The following is a 21781-nucleotide window of genomic DNA, read 5'->3' on the forward strand; positions in this document are numbered from 1 at the left end:
GAATGAAGATTTTTGTGCAAGCAGTAGATTACAGATTGTGGAAGATCATCCTGGAGGGTCTCAATATCCAACCACCACAAGTGCTGAAGGAGTAGTCTCCCTTAAACCCAAAGCCAGTTGGACCGAAGAAGACAGAAAGAAGGTGGAGCTCAATGCCAAGGCTATCAACTTGCTCAACTGTGCAATCAGCTTTGAGGAATACCGACGGGTATCACGATGCACAACGGCAAAGAAAATCTGGGACAAACTTCAAGTCACTCATGAAGGAACCACCATAGTAAAGAAGACCAGGATAGACATGCTGAACAGGGAATATGAAATGTTCTCAATGAAGGAAGGAGAATACATAGATGAAATGTTTGAAAGATTCAACATCATCATTGTTGGTTTGGATGCTATGGGGATTAAGTATCCTGAATCTGTGCTTGTGAGAAGAGTCTTGAGGTGTCTCACAAAAGAGTGGGAAACAAAGGCATTGATAATATTTGAGAGTAGTGGTCTTGATTCCATGACATATGATGATTTGAGAGGAAATTTACTTGCATTTGAAAATACATATTTGAAAAAAGATACAAAAAAGAAAGAAATAGCTTTCACATCTGTCACTAACCCCCTGGATGATGAATTCAGTGATTATTCTTCTGAAAATGAGTTTGTTTTGTTTGCCAAAAAATTCAGGAAAATGGTGAAACTCAAGGAAAGAAGCAAAGGAAGCAGCTCTAGGAAACAAAAGAAAGATTTCAGCAAGGTGACCTGTTACAACTGCAAAGAAACTGGCCATTTCAAATCTGATTGTCCTAAATTGAAAAAGGAAGATAAGCCTAAGTTCATTAATCCCAATCTTTTATCAGTTATCATTAACTTAAAATCTTCAATTCTCCATCTCACTCAAACATATCAGTTTAATCTACTCAATACACTCTCACTCATTCCAGAGCCTAAGAACTAGTTAGCGGACCTTAAACAGGGATTACAGAAGTAAAAAGGCAGATTGGATTGGCAAAACAATTAAAATCAACATTTTCTGAAAAATAGGACAGTCATGCACAGAGACGGATCCACTCGTGTGGGTGTGGGGGCAAGCGCCCCATTACAATTTGGAATTTTATTGAGTAGTATATAATAATAATTTTTATTTACCCCATTAAATTATTAAATTTGACCCCATAATAATTTTTATTCAACTTTCGACACTTGATAGCTAATTTGAAAACTTCATATTAGATGTCCATTATAATGATCAATTTTCAAATTTAAATAAAATTGGTCTTCTTTCTTAGAGATCGACTCAAAAGAATATTATCTATCCATTTGTGTTCCTTCTTTTAAAATTAGCTTTAGTTTTTTTTCATAATAACTACACTAATTGAATCTATGAATATCATCAAGAGCTAATTTGTATGAAAGTTGAATTTTAAATGATTGTTTAACGACATATACAAAAAAAAAGACATTTTAATTATATTGTCAAGATTTCAAAATATAAAATATAAAAAATTAAATTTTAAATTATACGTTATTATTTAAATTACTATTTTAGTATTTTAATTTGTAATTAGATATTTTGAAACCTAATCATATTTTACAATAATAAAATATAATTATAACAACAATTATGCTACGTATACATAAAATAATCACTTGTACAGAATAAATCTTAAAATATAAATTTTAAAATACAAAATACATATTAAAAATAAGTTAAATGATATATATATATATATATATATATATATATAAAATAGATAATTTGATAGCTAATTTTTTCTGTAAATGTAATATTTTTATTATAAAATTTATTATAATGTTATATATATTTTCCCCCCACTATCAAAATTTTCTGAATTCGTCACTAGTCGTGCATATGCATGCCTCGTGCGTACGCACGAGTTCCCTTTGGTGCATACGCACGGAAACGCACACAAAAAATATTCAATTTTGTAATGCAAGTCGTGCGTGCACAGGACTTGCCTTTTGTGCGTACGCATGGTATGCGCACGAAACTCTTTCAATTTTGTAACACCCCTCATGCATATGCATGGGTCCTGCATACGCATGACCTCAGTTTTCTGCAACTTTTGCATAATTTAGTTTTTAATCATAAACTTTTAACGTGCATAACTTTTTTGTTAAAATTTTTTTTCGTCCGTTCTTCGAACGTCATAAACTAAACAAACCCAATTTTCATTTAAGACAAGTTCAGCAAAATTTAAGGGCCCGAAAATCAAGTTATGGCCCGTCGAAGTTGGTCAAAAATTCATTTTTACCAAAATCTATAAAATACCAATTTTCACAAAATCTCCATTCAATTCAATTCAATTCAACACCACTCAAAAATCATTTCAAAGCATTCTCAACATTCATTTATCAATTCCTACCCATCCAATGCCTAACCAACCCAAATCCAATTTTCAATCAAGTTTTTTACACGTGGCACTTATACATTCACAATTCACAACCAACACAACAATTCAATCATCCAACTCATTCCCATTATTTCAATAACAATTCACATATGGCAATTGCTACTAACTTACCATAACTTACCAAATAGGAGATACCTCACCTTATCACGGCCTTAAACCCAAATTCTCACATCAATAATCATAATAGGCAATTAAACCACATAATTATAATTATGCACACATACTCATATATACATCCATATCATAATTCAAGTTATCATCCAATCAATTAATTACCACAACCATCAAACATAACATTTACATTAATCCATCATTCTAGCACATCAATAATCATACATACTAATTTATGAGACTCACATAATCTCCAAATATGTAATTTTTATATCGATATCGATTTATAACAATACTTAGTTATAAAATGGTTTTTAAAAAAACCCCTACCTCGTTGACGGTGGTTTTTTCAACACTTAGATTCTCTTCTCGATCACACCCAAACTTCCATGGCACTAAACCTCCACCAAGTACTCCGAATCAAGCCAAGCCACAAAATCGTAACACAAACTCAACCCAAGTAAGCTATCATTCCTTACTAAATCTAATTACACCAATATTCACATCTCAAGCTAGGGTTTCATACATAATTAGGGAAAATCAAAGAGAAAGAGTTCTCTTACCTTGTACCACGTATTCATGGGTCAAAACTCCGCTAAAACTCAAGGTTAAGCTTCTCCTAAACATCAAAATCTAAAAATCTTAACACCACATACCCAAAACACAAAATCAGAGGAGAAACAAAAAATAGGGCAAGGATTTTAAGGTTTCTTACCACAATATTTTGATATATTGAAGAAGAAGCTGAGACAAATGTGTAGTCCTAAACGGATCGTCGATTGAAGCTACGAATTGAAAGTTATGGGTATTTGAATGTGGTGAGTAATAGCGAGAAGGGTTTGTTCCTCTCTCTCTCTCTCTCTCTCTCTCTCTCTCTCTCTCTCTCTCTCTCTCTCTCTAAAAGGGACGAATGAGTTGAATTGTTGAGTTGAATGGATTATAAGCCTTGGACTTGGGCCAACATGGGTCCGTTTGTGATTTCTGGTCCGTTGGCCCTTTCTTGAGGCAAAACTTTTAGAATAAGTGTCTGAATTTTTATTTTAATATTTTTTCTTGCCATTCATAAAACAAAGCTTAAATTTCAAATAAATCATATTTTATTTTTTTTAAAATATCCGAGATCTTACATCCTTCCCTACTTACAAAAAAATTTGTCCTCGAAAATTATCATAATATACAAAATATTACATAGCTTATTATCTTTTACCAAAACATGAGAAAAAACATAATAGAGTGCAATTTAACAAAGATGTACAGACGTGGCTATATATACCAAACAGAGTGTCAAACCACATCTCAAGAAATCTGAGTCAAAGAATTTCGACAGAAACAATTGAAAACATGGTGTCTTAGGCCGAAACAGGTTCAAATTGAATAAGAGAAGTACAGAGTTCACAAACAATGCCAATTAGGGTCCATGAAGAAAAGCGAATGCAAGACATGAAGTAAAAGAACCAATCGCTTTTCAAGAAAAGGCAGTGAAACAAGAAATTTCAGGACAAAGAATAGAGGAATAAACAATTCGTAAGATCACGCGGCATGATCCAAGCGCATTCATCAACTCAAACCAATCGAAAAAGAAATACCTAATGTTCCTAAACCCCATAATTTGCATAACCTATTACTTCTATATCGTTTATGATAATCCATTAGTGTTCCCATATACATAAACCATTATTGTTAAGATGACCAAACTCAATACCATTAGGTATGCAATGATAGACTAATGGCATTAATCAATAGACTATCATGTGCATAAAGCTCTAACTCTTGACATTTGAACAAGACCTACCACATAACAGACGTTCAGAGTATACAATTGAAGCATAGTCAGTCCATTACTCAAACTCTACAGGAAAGACTACTCTGATAGCATAATGTAACATCCTTACTATCAGAATGTCATGCTTCCAGTTGTGCTACTCTGATAGAGCGAATATTATGACGATTTCTATACATATATAACAATAATAAATAAACCTTTAACTCGAAACCATATCACTGTTTTCTTTAAAAAAAATTGGAAATACTTTTTCTTTTGTTTTATAAACACGCATACTTACAATGCCAATCACAACACTTCTCAAATATATATAGGTATGTATGTATATACAAAGATCCTTTAATACAGGTAACTTATGAATATTAATCATCATTACAATCATGATTCCTATCCTTCTTTACACAAGTATAACAATAATGGCAAGGGAAAAATAGTAGCTAAACTAATACAACAATATTGCATAACCAAAAGTGCAAAAATCTCTTCATAGGCTTCTTTGTCTGTTTTCTGGAACGATAAGGATGTAGGGGGTAAGAACCTAACCACACGATCTCACTGAAAAAGTTTAAAATTGTCATATGAGGATATATAAAAAGAAAGTCGTTTTCATCCGCAGTGATCATTGCTCGGCTTATGAATCATTTCAAAAATCAACAATCACTTATCCAAAAATCCAAATTCATAGTTCAATCATAAAAATCTTAAAAGTTACTTAAATTGTATGAATAACCAATATGTTTCAAGCATAGGTTCATTAAGTCTATGCTGAACTAGTTTGATTTTTCATACTTTACTAAACCTCAAACATAAATTAATCACGGCCACCGACCCATCACATAAACAATCACGGCCTCCGACCCAAGCAAAATCAATCAACACTCAAACCACAACAAGTCAATATGTATATCAAACTTATCAAGGCATATAATTTACCAATCATGGCCTCCGCCCAAATAAACATAATCAATCACGGTCTCCAACTCAACATATAATCAAATCAAAACTCAAACCATCATAATCCAAACCAATCAGTCACAAACACAAGTAATGAAGTTCAAATGCAATCAAGAGTAATTATAGCAAGTATGACAATTAGCAGTTAAACAGAAATATTTACATAGGTAAACGAAATACAATATACAAACCCAAACAATGTCACATAAATGCATATGATGTATGTCTGTCCTGCACTCCTACTGGCCATGAGCTCACGTGTCGGTTAAACTTCCAGAACTCGACACCCCCCCAGTAGCTAACATATGTTTGATTGAGTTGCATATATTTTTGAACTAACATTGGGTAATGCAATCAAGAAATAATAGCAGTGTATTTTGTTTGTCTTTCGGTGTATTTCATGTGAATTGAGGTGTATTTAGTACTGTTGTCTTCTTTTGTTGTAATTAGGCAATAGAATATTGTTGTAGTGCTTCTGATATTTTTTTTGCATCTTTGAGTGATTTGTATGTATTTTTGTCTATTTTTGAGGAATTTTGTTCTTAGACTTGCTATAACTAACCTATAGAAATTTACTGTAGTGCTTCTGGTGTCATTTTGTACGTGTTTGATTAAGTTGCATATGTTTTTGAACTGACATTGGGTGATGTAATTAAGAAATAATAGTGATATTTTGGTTTGTCTTTCAGTGTATTTCATGTGAATTGAGGTGTAATTGGTGCTATTGTCTTCTTTTTGTTGTAACTAGGCAACAGAATATTATTGTAGTACTTCTAATATTTTTTTTACATGTTTGAGTGATTTGCATGTATTTTTGTCTATTTTTGAGGAATTTTATCTATGGATTTGTTGTAACTAACCCATAGAAATTTATTGTAGTGCTTCTGGTGTCATTTTGTGCATGTTTGATTGAGTTGCATATATTTTTAAACTGACATTGGGCGATGCAATCAAGAAATAATAGCGGTATATTTGGTTTGTATTTCGGTGTATTTCATGTGAATTGAGGTGTACTTGGTGTTGTTGTCATCTTTTTGTTGTAATTAGGTAACAGAATATTGTTGTAGTACTTCTAATATTTTTTTGCATGTTTGAGTAATTTGCATGTGTTTTTGTCCATTTTTGAGGGATTTTGTTCATGGTATTGTGGTAACTAGCCCATAGAATTTTGTTTTAGTGCTTCTAGTGTCATTTTGTGCATGTTTGATTGAGTTGTATATCTTTTTGAACTGATATTGTGTGATGCAATCAATAAATAATAGCGGTATATTTGGTTTGTCTTTCGGTATATTTTAGATGAATATACTGTGTCACACCTGATATTTGGCTCTCTTTGATTTTTAGAGCTTGATGATTTCTCAAATGAAGGTGTTTGCCAGAGCAAAACCTTAGATAGACAACGATGAAGGAGTCGAAACACTATATGTTAACATCAGTGGGTAACATACAAGGTATCAATCTTTCTATCTAAGAAAAATTTCTGTATTTTCTGTTACTATCCTATTTTAATATGTTATTTTATTTTTGTCTTTAGTTGGGATTGTACAATATATGTGATGAAATAGCTAAAAGTAATTGAATTGAAAAAGATCAAAAAGTGAAAATATGCATGGAGGAATTGAAAACAGGTAACTATTGTTAAAAATAGATAACTCTCTATTACTAAATTAACAGAGATTAATAAATAAATTTTTTTAAACTGTAGAAACAAATTGATCATTTCAGAGTTGAATATGCTTCACTCATTCTCTTTGATGAAATAAATCAACTGAGAGATAAAGCCACTCAAGAATCTGAAGCCATCAAACTCTCCAAACCATCTGCTACATTATTAAGTTTTTACTGTAAATTTTCATCAGAAGATATTGATAGTAGATAGTTTGAATGTTGTAAATTATTAAGAATGTCTATACTGGATGTTTACTGAATTGCAATATATAGTTAAAATAAACACATACTTTGTATCTTTGTAAATATTCAATCCAAATTTTTCATAAATTTCCTTGCAAAATTAAACTTCTATTAACCTATCTGTATTGTATTGAAATCTTATTAATCTGAATGAATCTAGGTTCACAAAAATGAAGAAAAAAAAGAATAATTTCTATAATATACTAAATTGCTACACCGAATACACCGAAAGCTATTCAAATAAACACCGAGAATGCTTACAATTTTTTTTTTTTTTGTAAATTTTCATGAGGAGATATAGAAATTGTGTAAGTTGAATTTTTACACTATTTAACTATTGAATTGTTCGTGTACTATATATTTAAAACAAATAAATCCATAAAAAATTTGAAGAAACTAATTTTAAAACAAATTCTAACATGGAAAAAATGGAACAAAACAAGAAAATATAAAAAGTAAACCTCATTTCATAAAAAAAATATCACACAAAAACTTAAAATAAAAGCATTTCCAAAATAAACTAATTTATTATTTTAAATGTATTAAAATTGGGAATGAAACAGATTCATCAAATTAATAATTTAGATTTAGAATTTTTACATTACATTTAAATTCAAACCATCAACCATAAACAGTATTTTTCTCAAACAAAAATAAAATTATTCAACTACAGAATCATAAACTACTAACGAACTACATTAACTAGATTCAAACCACACCTCAGTCACTTGATTCAATTCCAAACAATAATCCAATTCGCCCTAGTTTATTTGACAATAAAATAACTCATTTTTTGTTTTAAATATAAAAAATCAAACAAATTACATACAATAAAAAAAGAGGGGCCCAAATATTCTAATTTTTTTCATAAAAATTCAAGAATTAAGTTAAACAACAAAATTTTTATTATTATTATAATTTTTATTATTTTATTAATATCTTTTTTTAATTTTTATTTTAAATTATTAAATATTTTGAAATAGAACTAAATAAATATTCTATTTTAGAATAGAAAGAAAAAACAGAAATATTCTAAAAACTAGAAATAAAAAAAAATTAAAATTTTTTTTAGATTATTTTACTTTAAGATTTTCTATTTTCGATTATCTAATAAATTCTTTAATGAAAGTATATTCTCTTTTCATTAATTTGAAAACGGGCATAAATTTCTTATCTAAAACTTTCGCCCTGTTTAGAATTTTATTGCTTAGTTTTTTCCCTTCATTTTGAGAGTTTCAATAAATTCCTTATCTAGAACTTCTGCCTTGTAATTATATATATTTATGTGTTAAGTCAAAAATTTGTTAAAAATAGCAATACGTGGAGATGAGTTAAGTTAAAACTATTTGATTGGACTTATTTAATAAAATGGCTTGAACGTAAAGATTAATTATATTTTAAAAATCATCTCTATACATACTCACATACCATATTATTAAAATGAAAAGTTTTATTAGACATTTGGTAAGATGTTCAATGTTAAAAAAGAGAATATTGAAAAAACAAATTTGAAGTTGTGAAAATAAAAATAATAAAAATCCAAAAAATCATGTAAAATTTACGTACAAAAAATAAAAAATATTAATTTTTTAGCGCATCAATAACATGGACCGTATGAGCAGCAGGTGAACTGTTTATTATAATTTATATGACAGAAGCAAACCCCCATTATCCATGTGCAAATAATTATGCAATAAATACGTTTAAAAGAATTAAAACTTTTCATTTTCATTTATCTTTAATCTTTTTACCCTTTTTATTTTTATTTTGAAGACTTAAACAAAAAGCATGTGTAAGTGTAACCAAACTCATAATTACGTACCATATCTCTACTACTAATAAATTAAACGGATTGAAATAGAACAATCACTTTTGATCGCATCAAATTTTGCGCAATATATCCTTCTACTAACATTAAGAAATAACTTCTTTATTGTATATATTTTTTCTTAACATTTTTTCATTGTGACTATTTTTATAATATTCCATAAATAAAAGATGAGGATTAACCTATCAATCCACTAGTTATAACAGTGTAGTTCACTTATTTCTGAACTTTTAGTAAGTATACCGCTAAGCGCCCAATGCCCACAGTTTAAGCATGGTTGGAACTCACAAGGTGGAATGAATTCACCAGTAACCTTTTCATGTGGGTGGTAAGTTGGTAATCCAAATAATAGTACTATCTTTTAATTTTTAGTTTTATTCAAAATTTACTATATTTAGATTATTTCTTTTGTCCAAATATATTATATTTGTTAAAAAAAAAAAAAAAAGGATCAATCAATTTGAGAAAGGAAGTATTAAACAAGTGATCCGGTCACACAGGCCTCAAATCCCGGGACAAGTTACTATTACAACTACCAACTCTTTAGGTTCAAATTTATTATCTCTTCTTGTATTCTAGTTTTCTTTCAATTAAATAGCACCGAACCAGCTTTTAAACTATTTTGAAGGTTAGCTGAAACGGTAGTTTAAGTCTTAATATAAAGTCTAGACTCCTTCTGAAATAATGTTTGACTTGTGCTGGTGTCAAGGTACTATCGTTCGAGTTTTTTGTGAGGAGGTAGGGAATGGTACTGCAAAAGACTCCGATATTTAAATTAGCAAGGGTTTTAAGTATATTTTTAGTAGATTGAACTCTGAATATATTTGAGTGTATCAGTATATTTATAATAGAGAGTTAACCACCTTTTTAGAGTAATTCCATATTTGTAGGTGGATAACCGTTTTCTTTATTTTAAAAGTTTGTTGAGATCTTTCTTTTAGATAAAGTAGAGATAAATAGGAGATATTTCAGGAGGTAGTTACTTATTCAGATAAGTAGGGTTGAACCACTTTTGTCGTGTCCGACCTCTATGAGGTCGGGTAAGTAGATGAGACCACCTTTTTTGGGTAGGCATTTATTTTTATTGGGCCTGGCTTTATGTTTTTGGGTCAGGGTATGAACAGTGCCCCTGTTTGAGTCCAAGCTATTATAAGGTCGGGCTCGAGCATTTGTGGCTTCAGTTTCCTTCGTCAGGTACACCGCCTTCAAGAGGTCGGGTACCCAACGTGTTTCGAAAATTTTTTAAACGTTGTGCCGCTTAATGACACAGTGTGCATTACATTGTAGTTTTCTTGGGATCGGTGCGCGTCATTAATAAGGGGTGCGAAATATCTCTTTTGTCTATTACGTCTTATAAATACTTCACTTTTTCAGTTTTTTCCCTTCTCCTTTTTCCTTTTCCAAAACATTCGTTCCCTTTCCTCCTTTCACTTATTTGCACTTTGTTCCACTTATTCAAGATTTCTCCATCTTAAAGCTTTTAGAAGATTTTGTTCGCGCTTTGGTAAAGGACCGTTCGTGTTTTTGCAGTTCGACGTGCCCTTCTATTTTCGTGCTTCTTCAAGGTTCGTGCCCTTGTTTAGATTTTCTTGCTTTTCTGTATTCTGGGTTGTATCCATGTGTGAATGAATGATAGTTGTAAAATATTGATTGTGATTGCTAGTTTGACTTTGGTGCTTTGCGTTCTTGAAAATATGATTTTGGCTATTTGAAAAGATTTTTACTGTTGCTGTGGTTTCGAACGTGGGGTTCTATATTGCCCCCAAACAATGCCATTTTCGAATAGAAGGTGGCTTCGTTTCTATATGTATGAGGTATCACAAAATTGTTTGTGCTCTGGGAGGGTTTTGCAATGTTGACCCGACCTCTTTTGAGTTTGTGAATGCCTGTGTTGCATCTTTTTATGTTCGGGATGTTAGCGTTGACCTTTTAAATTGACCCGACCTTATAATTGCTTGTCTTGTTTGTCGATTTGTAGTGATAATTTTTTGTTTTGTTGTGTTGTAGGTGTAGCTTGTATGTCTCATTCAGTAATTCACAACATGTCGTCTAAGGTCCCATCCGAGTTGAAATAGGTAGATTTAACTATCTTTACCCCTATCCATGTGATTGATAATGAATATGTCCGAGTCCTTTCATAGACATTATAGGCTATGTTTAAGTCAAAAGGATGAGAGGAACTATGAAGTTGTCATTGCTGACTCCGAGAAGAGGGTATGCTTCCCCTAACTTGATATGTCAGAACGGCATTTCATATATGTCTATGATTGTTTTTTCACGAAGCTAGGGGTCACCTTTCCTTTTTCTGAGTTTGAATATGAGGTCCTTAAATTTTGCAATGTTGCCCCTACTCAATTGCATCCCAATTTTTGGGGCTTCTTAAAAATATATCAACTTCTTTGTCAAGAACTAGATGTCCGACCTTCCCTTAAGGTCTTCTTTTACCTCTTCGTGCTCAACAAACCCTTTAGTTCTAAGAAACAAGGTTGGCTTTCTTTCCGTGCTATTTAGGATAGGAAAAATTTTGCTATTTTTTATGAGTCCTTTCATGATTTTAAAAATTAATTCTTTAAGGTCCGATTTATAGAGAGTGTCCAACCGTTTTTCTTGAATGATGAGGATGAGCCTATTTTTCCTTTGTATTTGGAAGAAAATCCTGTGATAGTTAAGTATAACTTGGATGATTTAGACGAGGTAAAAGAGAGTGTGGTCAGGGTGTTTCAGGAGTTCTAGGGCCGAGCTCATTATCTGAACACAAAGAGGTATTTAGGAAACCCGAGCCAGCTTCAGTCCGAGCTAGGTAGTTTTCTCTTACTTTTATAGATTTACTTTCAAAATTGTGTTGACGACTAATGTGCCTTTATTTGGGTGTTGCAAAAAGGATGGCTCCAAAGTCGGCTATCATGAAAACGCTCTGTTCAATTAGAAAGAAAATTGTTGTGTGAAACATACAATTTAAAGAAGCTGGTGAAACTGCTGACCTGTCCTCGCCCTCGAAGTTGGACTTGGGCACGTCAGCTTCTCTGAAGATTATCCCTGACCCGACCTCTCAATCCACTCCTCCTCGGCTTCCACCTCCTACTGATGAACCAAATCCTAAGAGGCGCAAGACCTTGGAGTCAGGGAGCATATACGAGCAGGGCTTTGATGGCTTTGCGTAGAGTGAAAAGTACATCCTTCCTCATAACTACATCAGCATGGAAGATATGGCCATCAAAAGCCACCTTCAGTTCTTAGCCCGAGGTGGAGTTCGGAAGGCGGGTATATGTGCAGCCTTGGCCAGGAAATTGGAGAAGACTCCCCCTCAATGCCACTCATAGTTCTATGATGGCTTCGCAGGCCAAAGTGACCTCCTTGAGGAAGTCCAAAAAAGAGATAGAAGAAGAGAAGAACGCACTACTCTCCAACCTTGGTAAAGCTCGGGCCAAAATCAAATGGGCGGAGGCTGCTTTGGCCATGTCAGAGGGGTTGAAGAAGAAAGCTGAAGAGAGTTATACCTGGATTTTTAGAGAGAAACTTAATTCAGTGGATGAAATTTTTAAAGTCCAGGATAAGTATGCGGAGTTCGAGGAGTCTGTGGCTGAGGGTTTGGACGAGATAGTTGAAAACCTGAAGGCCCAGTTCCAAGTTATTGCTCCTGAGGTGGACCTTTCCCTGATCAGCATGGACTACATAGTTGTGGACTGAAAAATCGTTCATGTTCCAGATGATGAGGAAGATACCCCTGTGCCCGACCCAAATACCTCGGGCTCATAGGTTAGACAGTCTTCTCAGGATCCTGACCTTCAATCTGATGGTGAGCTCCTTCCTCCTCCAAATCGTCCCATTCCCGCAGTGCTAGTGTCTGAATACGATTTGACCTCTTCTACTCAAGCCGAAGATGCCATCACAAGAGAACAACTTAATCCTTTGTAAACTTGTTCATCTTTTGTAGCTTTGAATGCCTCGATTTGTGGGTCTTTAAATCTTTGTAGTAGTTGGTTTGGAACAATTTCTATTTTGTCGTAGTTTGTAGTTTTGAACAATTTTATGATCTTGTTAAAAAACCTTTATTCACTTTAATAGTGATTTTTTTGTTTAAGTGATTGAGCATTTTGGAATATATCTTAGTTTGTACAGCTGTTAAGTTGAAAATTTTTACTTTAACAACTTTTGATGATGTTTTTTACTTAGAAATGAGGTCGGCTAAGTAGATTGGTCCTTTCTGGACCTTTCATATACAAATATTATGTTTTTCTTTGTAAGTTCCGACTTCGTATAATTGGATTTTTCCAAGTTACTTTTACATTTCGTTTTTGTTCCGACTTATTTTTGGGGTTGGTTTACGAATTGCTTACATAACTTCTTACATTAATTTGTACCTCGTCGCTTCATCTTGCCGACCATATAGGTCGGTCAGTGATTTTTGCAGTTTTTTTAGCTTAACTTAATGCGTTTGAGAATGGAAAATTTGGTAGAAGAAATATCTTATTATTGATAAGAAAAAAGGGGTTTACATAAGTTTACTGCTAAAGATTTTCTTATAATCCCTAGCCCTTGCTGTGATGCCTCATTAAAACTCCCTTCAGGAAAATCCTTTTTGAGAAAAAACTATGAAGTCGAAAAAAATAGTACATCAGGGAGCAAGGTACACTTCTCTAACTGTAATACCTTTTTCGGTTACATGCGTGCCACGACCTCCGGAGCTCGTTCCCTTTTAAGTCGGACACCTTATAGTAACCCTTTCCTAAGACCTTGGTGACCTTGTAAAGTCCTTTCCAATTTATTGCCAACTTTTCCTCGCCCGACTTCTGAACTCCATTGTCATTTCGGATCAGTATAAGGTCGTTAATGGCAAAGCTTCTCTGGATTACCTTCTGGTTGTACCTTAAAGCCATCCTTTGCTTCAACACTTCATCTTTGATCTGAGCTTGTTCTCATCGAGTTGTTCCTTTTGTACTTGGATATTGATCACTTCATCATAGAATCTAATTCTTTGATATTCTTCAGCAATCTCTATAAGAATTATGGCTTCTATGACATAAGCAAGTCGGAAAGGTGACTCCCTTGTTGTTGAATGAGGAGTTCTCTGATATGCCCACAGAACTTGAGGAAGCTTGTTTGCCCATGCTCCCTTTGCATCTTGTAGTCGGTACTTCAACCCAGCCAATATTACTTTATTTGCTGCTTCAGCTTGACCATTGGCTTGAGGGTGTTCTACCGATGTGAATTGGTGCTTGATCTTAAGGCTAGCCACCAAGTTCTTAAAGGTTGAGTCGGTGAATTGAGTACTATTGTCTGTGGTGATGGAGTGGAAAACTCTAAAACTTTTGATAATGTTCTTATAAAGAAATTTCCGACTTCATTGGCTGTGATGGTCGCTAATGGTTCTACCTCGATCCACCTAGTAAAATAGTCAATTTCTACTATGAAGTATTTTACTTGTCTTGGAACTTGGAGAAATGGTTCGAGGAGGTCGAGACCCCACTTTGTGAATGGCCAAGGCGAGGTGATGTTGATGAGCTCCTCGGGAGGTGCGACATGGAAGTTGGCGTGCTTCTGGCAATGCAGACATTTTTTAACGAACTCGGCCGCTTCCCTTTGTAAGGTCGGCCAAAAGAAGCTGTCTCGGATAACCTTATTGGCTAGTGATTGTGCTCCCAAGTAGTTCCCACATATGCCATTATGTACATCATCTAAGACTTCTTTGGTGTTAGAGGTCGGGACGTATTTCAATAAAGGCATAGATATCCCTCTTTTGTAAAGGATGTTGTGAACCAGAGTGTAATTTTGTGCTTCTCTTATGAGTCTTCGTGCCTCCTTTTCATCTTCAGGAACAATATCAAAGTTAAGATAGTTGATTATGGGAGTCATCCATCCTAAATTTTGGTTGAATATGGTCATTACTTTCGAGTTGTCATCTTCTTTTGACACTGATGGTGCGTGGAAAGTTTTCTGGATGAGGCTCTTAATGTTGTCCCCTGGCTTGGTACTGGCTAACTTAGGGAGAGCATCTGCTCAGGCATTGGATTTCTGAGCTATATGTCGGACCTTTCTCTCTGAGAACTGTGTTAGTTGTTCCCATGCTTTGCTTCTAGGTACTTCTTCATGTTGGGATCTTTAGCTTGATAAGTGCCATTAACTTGGGAAGTGATCACCTGAGAGTCATTAAACACTATCAACCGTTCTGTCCCAACCTCTTTAGCCAGCTTCAAGCCAACAAGCAAGGCTTCATATTTTGCTTGATTATTAGAAGCAGGTAACTCAAACCTTATTGATAGTTCTATCCAAGTTCCTTGCTCATTTTCAAGATGACACATGCTCCACTTCCATCTTTGTTGGATGATCCATCTACATATAGGCTCCAAGTCATCGGACTTCTCTGGCCTTCAATGTATTTGGCCACAAAGTCGGCCAGATACTGGGATTTGATTGTTGTCCGAGTTTCATACTCAAGTCGAACTCGGACAGTTTCACAACCCATTGTATCATCCTTCCCACAATGTCTGTCTTTTATAGAATGTATTTCATGGGTAAATTAGTTCGGACTTTTATGGTGTGAGCCTGAAAGTAAGGTCGGAGCCTTCTAGAAGTGAGGATAAGAGCATATGCAAACTTTTCTATTTTTTGATAGTTTAATTCTGTCCCTTGTATGGCTTTGCTCACGAAGTAGATGGGTTGTTGTCCGTCATCATCCTCTTAGACCAGGGTTGAGGCTATAGCTCGGCTCGTAACTACCAAGTAGAGGACGAGTTCTTCTCCTACAACAGGTCGAGTAAGTATAAGGGGTTTGGCCCAGAAATGCTTTAAAATTCTGAAAGGCTTGCTTGCATTTCTAGGTCCATTCAAATTGATTCCCTTTTTTTAGTATCGAGTACAAAGGTAGAGACTTCAATGTTGATCCTGCTAGGAACCTAGATAACGCTGCCAATCTTCCATTTAGTTGTTGGACGTCTTTGAGACAATTCAGGCTTTTCATCTCTGATATTGTTGTGCATTTGTTTGGGTTGGCCTCTATGCCTCTTTGAGTGAGCATGAAGCCTAAGAATTTTTCAGCCTCCACTGCAAAGGTGCATTTTGAAGGGTTTAATCTCATTTCATACTTTCTTATTGTAGAGAATACCTCGGAAGGGTTGGACAAAAGAGTAAGGTCGTCTTTGGTCTTGACAAGCATGTCGTCCACATATACTTCCATGAGTTTTCCTAGGTGAGAGGAAAACATCTTATTCATCAGTCGTTGGTATGTGGCTCCAGTGTTCTTTAATCTGAAAGGCATTACTACATAACAAAAGTTAGCCTTGGGAGTGATGAAAGAAGTATTTTCCTAGTTCGATTTATACATCAGGATTTGATTATATCTCGATTATGCATCCATAAAGGACAGATACCTATACCTTAAAGTTGAGTCAACCAGGACATCGATGCTGGGGAGAGGGTATGGATCCTTGGGGCAAGCTTTGTTGAGGTCAGTGTAATCAACACACATCCTCCATTTTCTATTCTGCTTTTTTACCAGAACCATGTTAGCGAGCCACAAAGGATACTTTATCTCTCTTATGAATCTAGCTTCTAATAATGCCTGCACCTGTTCTTCCACGACTTGTGTCCTTTTGGGACTAAGCTTTTTCCGCTTTTGCTGAACAGGTTGGGAGTCCGAGTAGACAAAGAGCTTGTGAGACATGAAGTCGGGATCTATACCAGGCATATCGGAGGCTTTCCAGGCGAAGAGGTCGGAGTTTCTTTGTAAGAGGTCAACGAGTTAGGCTTTCCAGCATGATCTCCGATTTGTACTTTTTCTATCTTTCCTTCAAGTTGGGGACGTAGTTCTTCCCGAGTTTGGACACCACAGAGTTCAATAGTGTTGACTTCTTTTTTATCTGGATTGCCTTTTAAATTGAGGCTCTCATTGTAACACTTTTCTGCTAGCTTCTTATCTCCCTTTATGGTGGCGATTCCTTCCGCAGTTGAAAACTTCATGCATAGGTGAGGTGTAAAGACAACTGCCGCTAGTCAGTTTAAAGTAGCCCAACCTATTAAGGCCTTGTAAGCAGACATGACGTCAACCACGATGTAGTCGATGCTTAACGTCCTTGACCTCGTGCCTTTACCAAAGGTGGTGTACAACGAGATAAACCCTAGAGGTTGGATTGGCGTGTCCCCTAACCCAAAAAGGTTGTCTGGATACGCCTTCAGATCCTTTTCTTCTAGCCCGAGCTTGTCGAAAGCGGGCTTAAACAATATGTTCACCGAACTTCCTTGGCCCATCAAAGTTCTATGGAGATTTGCATTGGCAGGGTCATTGTTATCACTACTGGGTCGTCGTGGCTAGGTGTCACCCCTTATGCATCTTCTTTGGTGAATGAGATGGTTGGTAAGTCGGGAATTCTATTGCCTTTCCCGACTTGGTATACTTCTTTGAGATGCCTTTTACGCTAAGATTTTGAGATTCCTCCTCCAGCAAACCCTCCATTTATCATATGTATGTGCCTCTCAGGAGTTCGCGGGGGGCGATCTCGCCATCTTCATCATCTCTTTTCCTCTTTTTTTGATCGTCCGATCTCTCGGCCAAGTACCTTTCTAGCCGACTTTCCCTGGCCAATTTTTTTATGACATTCTTTAAGTCATAACAATCATTAGTAGAATGTGAATACAGCTTGTGGTACTAGCAATATTCCATTTGACTTCTAGCCTTTTTGTACTTAATGGGTCGAGGAGGTGGAAGCTTTTCGGTATGACATATTTTCCTGTAAACATCCACGAGAGAAACTCGGAGTGGGGTGTAGTTATGGTATCTTCGAGACTTTTTTGAGTTGTACTCTTCCTTTTTCTTAGCTTTTTTCTCCTTATCCCGAGCTTGGTAGGACAGGTTGGGCCTTGGGGGAGGCTCTCTAAGCCAAGAACTTTCCTCCATGTTGATGTACTTTTCTGCCCACTCTTGTACTTCATACAAGGAAGTCGGGTATCGCTTGGATATGGATTGAGAGAACGAATCTTCTTTAAGGCCATTAATCAACCTCATTATTGCTGCTTCAGGAGGTAAGTTTTGTATTTCCAAGCAGGTTTTATTGAATCTCTCCATATAATCTCGGAGTGTCTCCCCGACTTCCTATTTAACCTCAAGTAGGCTTGTAGCATGCTTGACTTTGTCCTTTTGAATTGAAAATCGGGTAAGAAACTTCCTTGCCAGGTAATCAAAACAAGTTACCGACTTGGGTGGTAAGTTATCAAACGATTTCATTGCTGCTTTAGTCAGAGTTGTCAGAAAGGCCTTGCAACGAGTTGCATCAAAAGCATCAGTTAGGTACATCCGACTTTTGAAATTGTTGAGGTGATCCCTCGGATTGGTTACTCCATCATAGAGATCCATGTTGGGGATTTTGAAATTTATGGGAACCCTAGCTCGCATGATTTCTTCAACAAACGGATCTTCACCTCCAAGAGGGCTTTCCTCCCGATCTGCCCGATTGCTCCATCTTCGAAGGTCGGCTTCTAACTTCGGGAGCTTTTCCTCCAACTCTTTCCGTCGTCGCACTTCTTTTTGTAATTCTCTTTCTACTTGTCGTTGTCGCTTAGCCTCCAGTTCAAGTTGTTCTAATCGGCCGCGATGGCCATGAACTAACCCGAGTATCTCCGTTGGATGTGGAGGTTCTTCATCTTCAGGTGGATGGACCTCTGAATGAATCCGTTGCGGATGATGGTTTTCTGACGTTCCCTCCCTGTGGGGTGCGTTCGTCCTCTCTCGGGGTGGAGGTAATGCTAGTGTTAGGTCGTCATTGTGAGGCTCCGGTTCCGACTCAGATGCCGTATGACCGTCTTCATACTGGTTGTCTGTCATATGTGGATGTAGACTTCCAGGTCCCCGGCAACGGTGCCAATGTTTAGAGAGTTACCTGAAACGGTGATTTGGGCTTGAACGTAAGGTCTAGACTCCTTCCAAGGAAGTGTCCGACTTGTGCTGGTGTCGAGGTGCCGCCGTCCGAGTTCTCCGTGAGGAGGTGGGAGTGGTACATGCAAGAGACTCCAATGCTTAAGTTAGCAAGGACTTTAAGCAGGTTTTTAGTAGATTGGGTTCTGAATATACCTTGTGTCAGTGTATTTATAATGGAGAGATAATCTAAAAGTGTAGTTCCACCTTTGTTGGTGGATAACCGTTCCTTTTATCTTGGGAGTTTATTGAGATTTTTCTTCTAGTTAAAGTAAAGATAATAGGAGATATTTCAGGAGGTGGTTACTTATTCAGATAAGTAGGGTTGAACCACCATTGTCGTGTCCGACCTCTGAGGTCGGATAAGTAGATGAGACCATCTTTTTTGGATGAGCCTTTATTTTTATTAGGCCTAAATTTATGTTTTTGGGTCAAGGTATGAACATAAACCACCACCCATTTATAGACTTTTTTATCTAAATAAAATAAAAAAGATTCTATATTATATGAATTCCCTAAATTAATTTCTAATATGTGAATCTCTTAGGATTTGAAGATTTATGCTTTGGAGTTTAAAAAACATGCTGGTTAAGAAGATTTATATTCAGAAAATAAAGTTGAGGACCAGAAACAATTTATGTGTGTTAGAGTAAACCTCATGAATTTAACATGATTTATGAAGATAATAAGTGTATAAATTAACAAGTATTATGTAAACTGATTCAAAATGTGAAGTGAGGAGGAAAAAAAATGTTTGAAGGAGTGTTTTTGTTAGTTTATCACCGAAAAAAATTGATAAAAATACAAGTAAGAATGTTGTTTGTTCTATTAAAAAATATATTGGTATTGTTGAATATTAGATTAGATCTGTTTTGATATAGTTTCCATCTTTAGATATCTGATTCTGATTGGATCTCCTAGTATTAAGGGATCTGATTCTATCTCCTAGTATTAAGGGATCTGATTCTATCATATCTCCTAGTATTAAGGGATTTTATTTCTGTACCTATGTATATATATATTGACACTGAGAGATGATTCTCTCAAGTGAATTCATCCAAAACACAATCCTTGTCTCACTCCATTCGTTTCTTTCAAGTTGGTATCAGAGCAGGTTCCGACCCGGCTCTGGTTTCTATTTGTTTTTCTTCTTTTCCGGCTGCAATCTCTCAGTCGTGTTCCCTTTTCCCACCAGCTGATACTATCAGCTGTGTCTCTTCGTCAGAAACTGTTTTTTCGGCCAAAACCTTGTCAAACATCAGACCCACTCCGAAGCAACCCCAGAATCAGAACCGGAAAGCCAAGTTCGGCCTGTCCCCAAAATTTCTCCGCTGCCCAGGCTTTTTCCGGCCCTCGTTTTCCTTCTGCAGGTGTTTTCCGGCCGTTTCTGAGTGTCTGCATCATGTCTTCCGCCGCACAACCACAAGGGATATTTGTCTCTGGCAATGATTATGATGAGTTTCTCAAGTACCAAGCTTCAAAGCAGGCATCTACTCCCATTGCTTCGGTGGCCCACTTTGGTAATTCTGTTGCTTGTATCTCTCATTCCTCTTCTCTTGGACCATGGGTCCTTGACTCAGGTGCTTCTGATCACATTTCTGGTACTTCTTCTGTCCTCTCTAAACTTGAACACCCTGCATTTCTTTCTTCTATCACTTTGGCTGATGGTTCTAAAATTGGTGCTAAGAGAATAGGTCAAGCAACTCCTCTTCCTACATTACCTTTGAAATCTGTTCTTTACATGCCCAATTGTCCTTTCAATTTGATTTCTATTAGCCAACTTACTCGTTCTCTCAATTGTTCTGTTACCTTTTTTGCTGACTCCGTCATTGTGCAGGATCGAGGGACGGGACAGACGATTGGTACAGGATGTGAGTCTCAAGGACTGTATCGGCTTGCCTTACCCACTACTAGTGTGTCTTCTGTTGCTACTGTTGAGTCTCCGGACGTGGTCCATTGTCGCCTGGGACATCCCAGCCTCTCGAAGTTACAAGCTATGGTCCCGAGTTTATCTCGTCTTACTACCTTAGAGTGTCAAACTTGTCATTTAGGTAAACATGTTCGTAGTTCTTTTTCAAGTCGTGTCAATACACGGGCTGCGTCTCCTTTTTCTATTATTCATTCTGATGTATGGGGACCTAGTCGGGTTACTTCTCATTCTGGTTTTCGTTATTTTGTCACCTTCATTGATGACTTTTCTCGTTGCACTTGGCTATATTTAATGAAGGACAGATCTGAATTATTTGTACATTTCAAGTCTTTCTGTTCTGAAATTCAAAACCAATTCAAAACTTCAATTAAAATTTTACGAAGTGATAATGCTCGTGAGTATTTTTCAGCACCCTTTTCGTCTTACTTGTCCTCCCAAGGCATTCTACATCAGTCATCTTGTCCTCATACCCCTCAACAGAATGGTGTGGCTGAGAGTAAACATTGTCACTTGATTGAAACTGCTCGCACTCTTCTTCTCCATACTCATGTTCCCCTTAAATTTTGGGGTGAGACTGTTCTGACTGCATATTATTTAATTAATCGTATGCCTTCTTCTATTTTGCAAAATCAAGTTCCTCATTCCATTTTATTTCCTCATGAGCACATTTTTTCTCTTCCACTACGAGTCTTTGGTTGTACTTGTTTCATCCATGATCTTACCCCAGGCAAAGACAAGTTAACTGCTCGCTCTATCAAATGTGTTTTCTTAGGGTACACTCGATTTCAAAAGGGTTATCGTTGCTATTCTCCAGCTCTTAATCGTTTCTTCGTGTCTGCCGATGTCACTTTTCTTGAGAATACCCCTTTTTTCTCTGCACCCGACATCACTTCACCTTCCATTACGGAGGTGCTTCCTGTTCCTTACTTAGATG

The sequence above is a fragment of the Arachis hypogaea genome, chromosome 16, assembly GCF_003086295.3.
Source record: "Arachis hypogaea cultivar Tifrunner chromosome 16, arahy.Tifrunner.gnm2.J5K5, whole genome shotgun sequence".
Lineage (NCBI taxonomy): Eukaryota > Viridiplantae > Streptophyta > Magnoliopsida > Fabales > Fabaceae > Arachis > Arachis hypogaea.